Source organism: Pituophis catenifer, unplaced genomic scaffold (assembly GCF_029215685.1).
Source record: "Pituophis catenifer annectens isolate HBS135680 unplaced genomic scaffold, rPitCat1.0.hap2 SCAF_8, whole genome shotgun sequence".
Classification (NCBI taxonomy): Eukaryota; Metazoa; Chordata; class Lepidosauria; order Squamata; family Colubridae; genus Pituophis; species Pituophis catenifer.
Window position 1 is genome coordinate 11545214 of NW_027256888.1, and position 8176 is coordinate 11553389.

At 41.3% G+C, this 8176-nt stretch overlaps 1 long non-coding RNA gene across 1 annotated transcript; it reads left to right on the forward strand.

The window, feature by feature from the left end:
• The first annotated feature begins 1221 nt into the window (after window positions 1-1221).
• Window positions 1222-7937, forward strand: LOC139320558 (uncharacterized). The gene is made up of 6 exons (XR_011600697.1): window positions 1222-1374; window positions 2098-2264; window positions 4537-4721; window positions 4830-5036; window positions 6092-6201; window positions 7818-7937. It is a non-coding gene; the product is annotated as an uncharacterized lncRNA (long non-coding RNA).
• The last annotated feature ends 239 nt before the right edge of the window (window positions 7938-8176 follow it).

The following is an 8176-nucleotide window of genomic DNA, read 5'->3' on the forward strand; positions in this document are numbered from 1 at the left end:
AGCAGGAAAACCTATGCTGTTTCAGATAAGTGACTGTCTAGTGTCTTTTGGAAAACCTCCAGCGATGGAGTGTTTTGCTTCAAGCGAAGATGTCTCTTCAAACTTCTGGGATGAAGAAGCAACTGAGCTGACCTAAAAAACCATCCAGCTTCTTCATTTCCAGGTATTTTCTGAAGATCTCCCCTTGCAGAAGTGAAGATCGTGAAGAACGTCCACCTGGGATACTGGCTGTTATGGTTATCTTTATTTATGCATCTTATCCAGATTTCTCATAATTATAACCAACCCCAAAGAACATACAAGGAACGGTTACAGGAATTGGGAATGTCTAGTCTAATGAAAAGAAGGACTAGGGGAGACATGATAGCACCTGTTCCAATATTTGAGGGGCTCCTACAAAGATGAGAGGGTCAAATTGTTTTCCAAAACACCAAAAGGCAAGACAAGAAACAATGGATGGAAACTAACAAAAGGTGACAAGCAACCTGGAACTAAGGAGAAATGTCCTAATGGTGAGAGCAATCAGCCAATGGAACAATTTGCCTTCAAAAGTTGTGGGTGCTCCATCACTGGAGGTTTTCAAAAAGAGCCTGGAAAATCATGATCAGTATAGAGTCTCCTGCTCGAGAAGGGGTTGGACTAGAAGACCTCCAAGGTCCCTTCCAACTCTATTCCATGTTGTAAGTGCACATGTTTATGTGTTTGAAATGACGCATATTATGGTATGTTTAACTGTGTAAGCTGAAGTGTTTCCCTTCGGTTTGCTTTAGCTGGAGGCAAACCATACGATGAACAATTGGGGAACTAGGTAGTTCTAGTCTAACAAAAAAAAAAAGGGGGGGGTGCGTAGGTTGACATATGTCTTTTAATATTTGAGTGGGTCCACCTATTTTCCAAAGCAACCAAGGAGAAATTCCCTGATAGTGAGAACAATTAACTAGTGGAACGACTTGCCTCCAGAAGTTGTGAATGCTCCAGCACAGGAGATTTTCAAGAAGAGACTAGACAGCCATTTCTCCAGAATAGTATAGGGTCTCCTGCTTGAGCAGCAGATTGGACTAGAAGATCACTAAGTTCCTTTTCAATCCTGTTATTCTATTTTCTGTGGTTTCCTATGTGTTTGTTATTATTGCTACTAGACTAGGAGAACTCCAGTGACCTTGTTTAATTGCTTGTTTCTTTCCCTGCTTCCTCCAGATGAAGTTTTTAAAGCCGTTTTTAATTCCTTCGATAAACTGTGCTAGTCAAGTAGACAAGACTGGGATGAAAGAATCGCTGAGGACACTTCAGTTCATGTTCTGACAGCTGGATGAGGAGAAATATGGATACAAGACAGTCAAACTTCTTCCGTTGTTCTTGAAATATTTTCATGATGTAAGTCAAACAAATCACTGGTTCTCTCTCTCTCTCTCTCATCTCTAATTTTATCAAAAATGCTTTCAAATACTTCAGCAACAACTGTGTTATGGTAATATAAAATAGTGTGTAAGCTTCTAGATGATCCTTGAGCCCTTCTAGAGAGCTGGAGAAGTGCCAGATGAGGTGGAAGAGAATGAAGGTTGCCACTCTCTTCAGCTCCACCATCAGTCTAGAAAATCTAGAATATCATGCACCATATTGAGAAAAAACCCAATCACTCTCCATATCTATTAGTTGCTTTATCTCAGACGTTTTAAGATGTGTGGACTTCAACTCTGCTGACTGGAGAACTCCAGGAGTTGAAGTCCCCACATCTTAAAGCTGCTAAGATTGAAAAACAGCACCCTAGATCATACCATAAAGGTTGATCTGCAAGCATTTTACTACAAGTGATGTGGGTGTTTGAGAGTCACCAGACTTTTAACCAAATGGATATGACAGTATTTTGTAAATACCGGAAGGAGGTCATTTGAGCCATGCTCTCCTCAATTTGTGGGACACAAAACAGTCGAGTTAAGTTATTGGAGGATAGAAAAGAAAGCAAGACCAGGGGTGTTTATGGAGGAGAGTTTACCACCGTTGAGTGGCCTCCAAGATCTCCCAAAATTCAAAGTTCATTATTGAGCTACATAGATTTCCTGCTATTGGAGTGACAAACCTGTTTCTTTTCCTTCTTAGGAAGACCCTAAACTGCAACATGTGGCCATGAACATTTTTGGGATGATATTGAAAAGGGTGAAGGAGCTTCACAAAAGTTATTTTAAAGAAAGCATCCCGCAGAGCCTTGTTCCACTAATAATTCTGCTGGCAGATGGACGGAGCAAAGAAGTGAGCTGAACGACTGGGTAAGGATTTGAGGATTAGAAATGGCAGTTTAAAACTGTCTTTTATAACATAAATGTGTGTGTCTATACTATACTGTTCTGGATTATACTATATATCATATATCATATATCATATATCATATATCATATATCATATACCAAATGCCATATGCCTTATACCCTATACTATACTATACTATACTATACTATACTATACTATACTATACTATACTAATACTAATACTAATACTAATACTAATACTAATACTAATACTAATACTAATAATATACTACAATATACTATAATACACTATAATACACTATAATATACTATAATAGCGCTACCCCCATAAGGGCCGCTGGAGTACAGGTTCTCCTGGCCCTTTTTGGTATGGCCACCGGTCCATACTGGTCCCTCACTCAGGCACCACTACTGGCCTGGGTCATGGTGGTCAGTCTCCTCTCAGCAGGCAGGTCACATGAGATGGTATTCATATGGCTGGTCAGCCCTTCTTTCTTTCTCTCTTCTCTCTCCTTCTCTTGTATTTCCTGCTGAACTCTTCTTCCACTGCCTCTGCACCTTTGATTATCTATTTAGTAAAGGAGTTCATGCTACTCATTTTCCGAACAATCTGTAGTAATAATAATCAGTCTTATGAAGAAGCAGCTTATATTCTGGGAAAGGCAGAAGGTAGGGAAAATGACCACAGGTAGGAAGGTGGATGGTTCAGGTGCAGCCAGCGATGGGTTCACCTTGGAAAGGACCAGGTTGGGGGAGAAATCGTCCCGGAGAGGGTCCCACAGGTGCTTTTTCTGAAGTTCTGAAGAAACTTCTTGGATGAGAAGCGAAGTGTCTTCAAAGAAAAACCAGAAAGCCCAGTTGCCTCTTGAAAAAAACACCTTTGGGACAACCATGACTTGGATGTCTGAGAATTTCCATAGACGTCCTGGAGAGGGAAGAGTTGGCTCTGACTGAGTGGTCCATCAACCAAGCAAGCTTCCAGGCAAGATCTTCCTGGCTTGCCTACACCCTTCTGCATTGCTCCTGCTTCAGGGAAGCTCTCGCTGGTCAAAATTGAGACTGATATTTATGTTGCTAAGCAAGAAACGCCTCAAGCAAGTTAAATGGCAGTGGCTCCGTCCTCTTGCTTGGGCGGACGCAAATGAGTGGTGGTTAAGTCAGCACCGGTTGGAAAGAGGAACGCTTGGAATGGCTGCCACGACCTCTGTGGCCAACTCAACTTCACTCCTACCCAGTCACATGACCCCCCCCCCAGCCATGCCTACCAAGGTTTTGTGGATCCCGTTTTCTGTGGGAAATGCCTCCCCTTCTCTTCCCCCTCCCTCCCCTTCCCTCCCTCCCTCCCTCTCATTTCTATTTTTCTCTCTTTTTCCTCCCTCTTTCTGCCTGCCTGCCTTTCTCCCTATTCTCTCATTTGTTTCCCTCTTTCTCCTCTCATTCTCTTCCTCTAGCTCTCTCCCCTTCCATTTGTTTCTCTCTCTTTTTCCTCTCTCATTCTCTCCCTCCATCATTTCTTTTTTTCCCCTTTTCTCTCATTTCTCTCGTTCTCTTCCTCATTTCTGTTTTTGTTTTTCCTTTTCTTTCTTTCTTTCTTTCTTTCTTTCTTTCTTTCTTTCTTTCTTTCTTTTTCTTTCTTTCTTTCTTTTCTGTCCTTCCTTCCTTCTCCCTTCTCTCTCTCATTTGTTTCTCTCTCTTTCCTCTCATTCTCTCCCTCCATCATTTTCTCATTTCTCTCTTTTTCTCCCCCCCCCCTCGTTCTCTCCCTGTTTTTCTCTTTTTCCTCTCCCTCCCTCCCTCTCTCTTTGGGCACTTGGTCCGGAAAAGGTTAGCCATCACTGCTCTATACCATTTCAGACAAATGGTTGTCCAATCTCTTCTTAAAAACCTCCAGTCTTGGAACACCCACAACTTCTGGAGGCAACCTGTTCCACTGTTCCATATCCAATTCTTGCAACTTTTCCTTGTATGTTTTAGCTTCTTTGTATGTGTTAGATGCTCGTCTCTGCACTCTTTCTAGAGTCGAACACAGTCTGTTTGAAACATTGTTTAGTGAGCATTTCTTGAGAAACTAATTAGAATTTTAAAATGAATGATAAATCAAGAGTTATTACCTCAGATATGCCAAACAGAAGGAGGCAAAGCTTTGATGGATTAGTCAACATTGAAAGGCATAAAGGGGTATGGGAACTGTAAGATACATAGAATGAACATTTTGTGTTGGCACCCATTCTTAATTGTTCATTGGTGTTATCTTCTTATGCATGGAACTAGAATCGTCCTACTGCGCAACTGTACCCATATAATGTATATGCTTGCAGTGTAGCAGTAGAAGCCCTTAAAAATATGAAAATGGCAAAGAACGACTCCCGCATTTTGGAGGCAATCAACAAAGATCATGGCTGGGACATGGTTAAAGATGCTGAGGAGCAACACAAGGGATTTGCTTCTCTAAGAAGGTAAGGTACAAAATTCTGTTCTAGAAGGAGGCTTTAAAAGATGGTGTTTGACTTGTCCAGTCAGAAGGAGACCTTCCCCCACTAATATGAACAATTTTTCATTTTCAGAGCTATGCGGATATGCAAAATGGATTCCTTTCCTGGGAGACAGATTCCTCACTTATTTAAATATCTATTTTCAGAAAAGGAGCCTGCGAATTACGCTGCATTTTTTGCCGAGATACGTTTTTCACAAATAGCTAACTATGGAGAAAGTTGAGGGATGATTGGCCTGGCGATGCAATGCTGATGACTACTTATTTCCCTTAAAAATAGGTAGGGTATATGGGAAGTGACCATCCTTAGCAGATAAAGGCTTTTTAGTATTCTCAGTTTATTTTGTGTAGATATAGAGCTGCTATGTAAGAATTTAACAAAGAGCTAGAAAAGGAGAAGCTATAGTGGAGAAATTCATACATTTAAGGCTGCATACTTTTGTTCTACATTTTTATCCCAACTTTGCTTATTCCAACTGCATCAAACAAAGCCAAGAAAACACGGAGGAAATGCATGGAAGGACAGGAAGAAGGAACGTTTTCATAAACAACAGTTGGGCTGAAACAACTACAGGTTGTCCTTAACAAACAAATGTAATGGAACCTACCCATTATGACTGTATGGCATAATGGTTGTAAAATGTGTTGGGTCACACGAACAATCAGATTTTATTACTTTTTTTGTGGAGGTTGTTAAGCAAGTCACCACTGTTAAGTAAACCAATGGTTTACTATGGGTGTGGTTTTGCCATAAGCCAGAAGTAAGTGCTGGTTTTCAGCAAAACCATTGTAAAATGCAGTCAGGTGTGGCCAAGCATGCAGATGTGGAGAGTTGGTTACCTGACTTTACCTTTCAGGCATTCAGATGACTTGTAAGTGTGAGAGAAAAATTCCCTCCCAGTTGCTGTGCCTATTAATGACCTTCAGCTTAGATAATTGAATAAGCCAATCAGAGTGCAGCTCTTAGCTTTGAATTTCCCGGGCTTTTCTAACTGCTACTAAGACAGTATATAAACAGCTGCTTGCTACCAGGCAACCAGGCAAATCAGATGATGAGATTGAGAGTATCCAAGGAAAGAGGGATTGCAATTACAATTGTGAATATGATTCAAAATGTAAGAAGTGTGTGAGCTTTAATTTGGAGCAAGGCGATGAAAGGCCCGATGCAATTGCCAATGCAATTTCTATTGGCAAGCCACTACATGATGAGTGTGCTCACCTCATGCATCGCAGAATGGGCCATATGAGTTTCCCTGTGGTGCAGAAAGCGCCTGAATGCTCCAAAGGGATTAGAATTAAAGATTGTAATATTTTAATGGATTGTGCCGTTTGCAGGAGTGCGAAATCCAAAGTGAGGCCAACGTCCAGGAAATCAGAGAGGCAGTCTGAAGGCATATTCCAGTTGATACACATGGACTTGGTGGGTCCATTGAAACCCTCCATTGGTAAGAATCGTTACTTCTTGACCATTGTTGATGACCATAGCAGGTTCGGATTTGTCTATCTTCTCAAATCCAAGGATCAGGCCTTATCCAAATTTAAGGAATTCTGCAGTCTGATTGAGAATCAGCACAAGGTCAACATCCAGAAGATCTTGACCGACAGAGGAACTGAGTTTAATTCAGCTCAGTTCTCTGGTTGGCTGAAGGAGAAGGGCATAATCCATTTGCGTACTGCCCCTTACTCCGCTTTTCAGAACGGGGTGGGAGGAGAAACGGTGTACTGCAGGCAATGATGAGGGGCGCCCTTGAGGATGCTGACCTAGATTTCTCATATTGGGCAGAAGCTGCTTTGTATGCAAACTACACTCTCAACAGGATATGGTCCAGTGTGGTGCAAAAGACCCCATATGAGGTAATGTATGGCCATAAGCCAAGATTAACGCATCTTCATGTATTGGGAATGATGGCCGATGTCCACATCCCCAAGGAACTTAGAAAAAAGGGAGATAAAGTAAACCTCCATAACAGTAAGGCTTCTACTCTATAAGAGTGGTGCTTCTCTGATTTGCAGGAATCAAAGATAGATTGCAAGCTATTCTCCACTATTGTTCTGTTCAGTTGATATGGTAGGAAGCCCGTTAAGAAAGGCAGAGACTTTTTCTTTTCTTTTTTTTCCATACACTTTATTAAGCTTTTATTATATTAAAAACATAAAAAATTATTTCACTCAACAACAGCTATTTGTGGTGTTTTTGTGACGATAATTTGTGCATTATTTACAAAAATTAAATTGTGCGTATTTACATTCTTATTTTATCTATTACTTATACTTAATAACTATCTATCTTTAATCTATCTCCGTTCTATCCAGTTATACCACTGTTCCCACACATTGTAAAATATCGATGCCTCTTTATCTTTTAGGCTCAGCGTTAATTTGTCCATTTCTGCACAATTCATGACCTTTTGTATGACCAGTTTCTCTGCGGTGTGCATGGCTGTTTCCAACATTGAGCGTAGGCAATCCTGGCAGCGGTTAATACATGTAGTACTAGATACTGTATTTTGTGCCCTTCACATATATATATATATATATTTGAAGATCCCCAATAGGAAGAGTTCCGGTTCTAAGTTTACAATTGGGCACAATTGAGCCCAAAATTTCTGTTGCTAGGTGAGTTTTGCCCCATTTTACGACTTTTCTTGCCACATTTGTTAAGTGAATCACTGCAGTTGTCAAATTAGTAACACAGTTATTAGGTGAATCTGGATTCCCCATTGACTTTGCTTGTCAGAAGGTTGCAAACGGTGATCCCCTGACCCCCAGACATGCAACCGTCGTAAATATGAACCAGTTGTCAAGCCTCTGAATGTAAACCACGCAAATGTGGGGATACTGCAAAGGGCCGTAAGTGTGAAAAATGGTCATAGGTGCCGTTGTAACTTCCATCACTAAATGGAACTGTTGTAAGTCAAGGACCACTTGTATCAAGTGAATTTGCTTTCAGGTTTTATGACTTAAAACTTTTTTATGGCCTTATGTGTATATTTCATTCATTAGAATTGATTAAGCAGTGAGGCAAGGTAATAAATTGGTTGTTTTTTTTTATTCCTTTCAGGTCAAAAAAGAAGAGGAGCTGAAACTTTGCCTGAAGTTTCTAAGTGATCCAAGTTCCAATATCAGGCAGCCCTCCTTGCAAGCCTCGCAGCTGCTCTTTACTCTCCCTGCGTTGCTCGCGAATGACAGTGGGTGGGGGGATTGGAGGGGTTGGGGGGTCCTGACAACCCACTTTACAACTCTTGCAAGTCCCCTTTACTCCCATTGAGCTGCACATGAATAGTGGTGGGTGGGGCAATTGCGGAGTTTGAGGGTGCCCAATAGCTCTCCTTGCAATCCTTGCAGCTTGTTTACTCTCCTGAGCTGTGTGCCAAGTTCTGGCAGGTGGGGCAAATGCGGGGTTGGGAGGGGTCTGGCAGC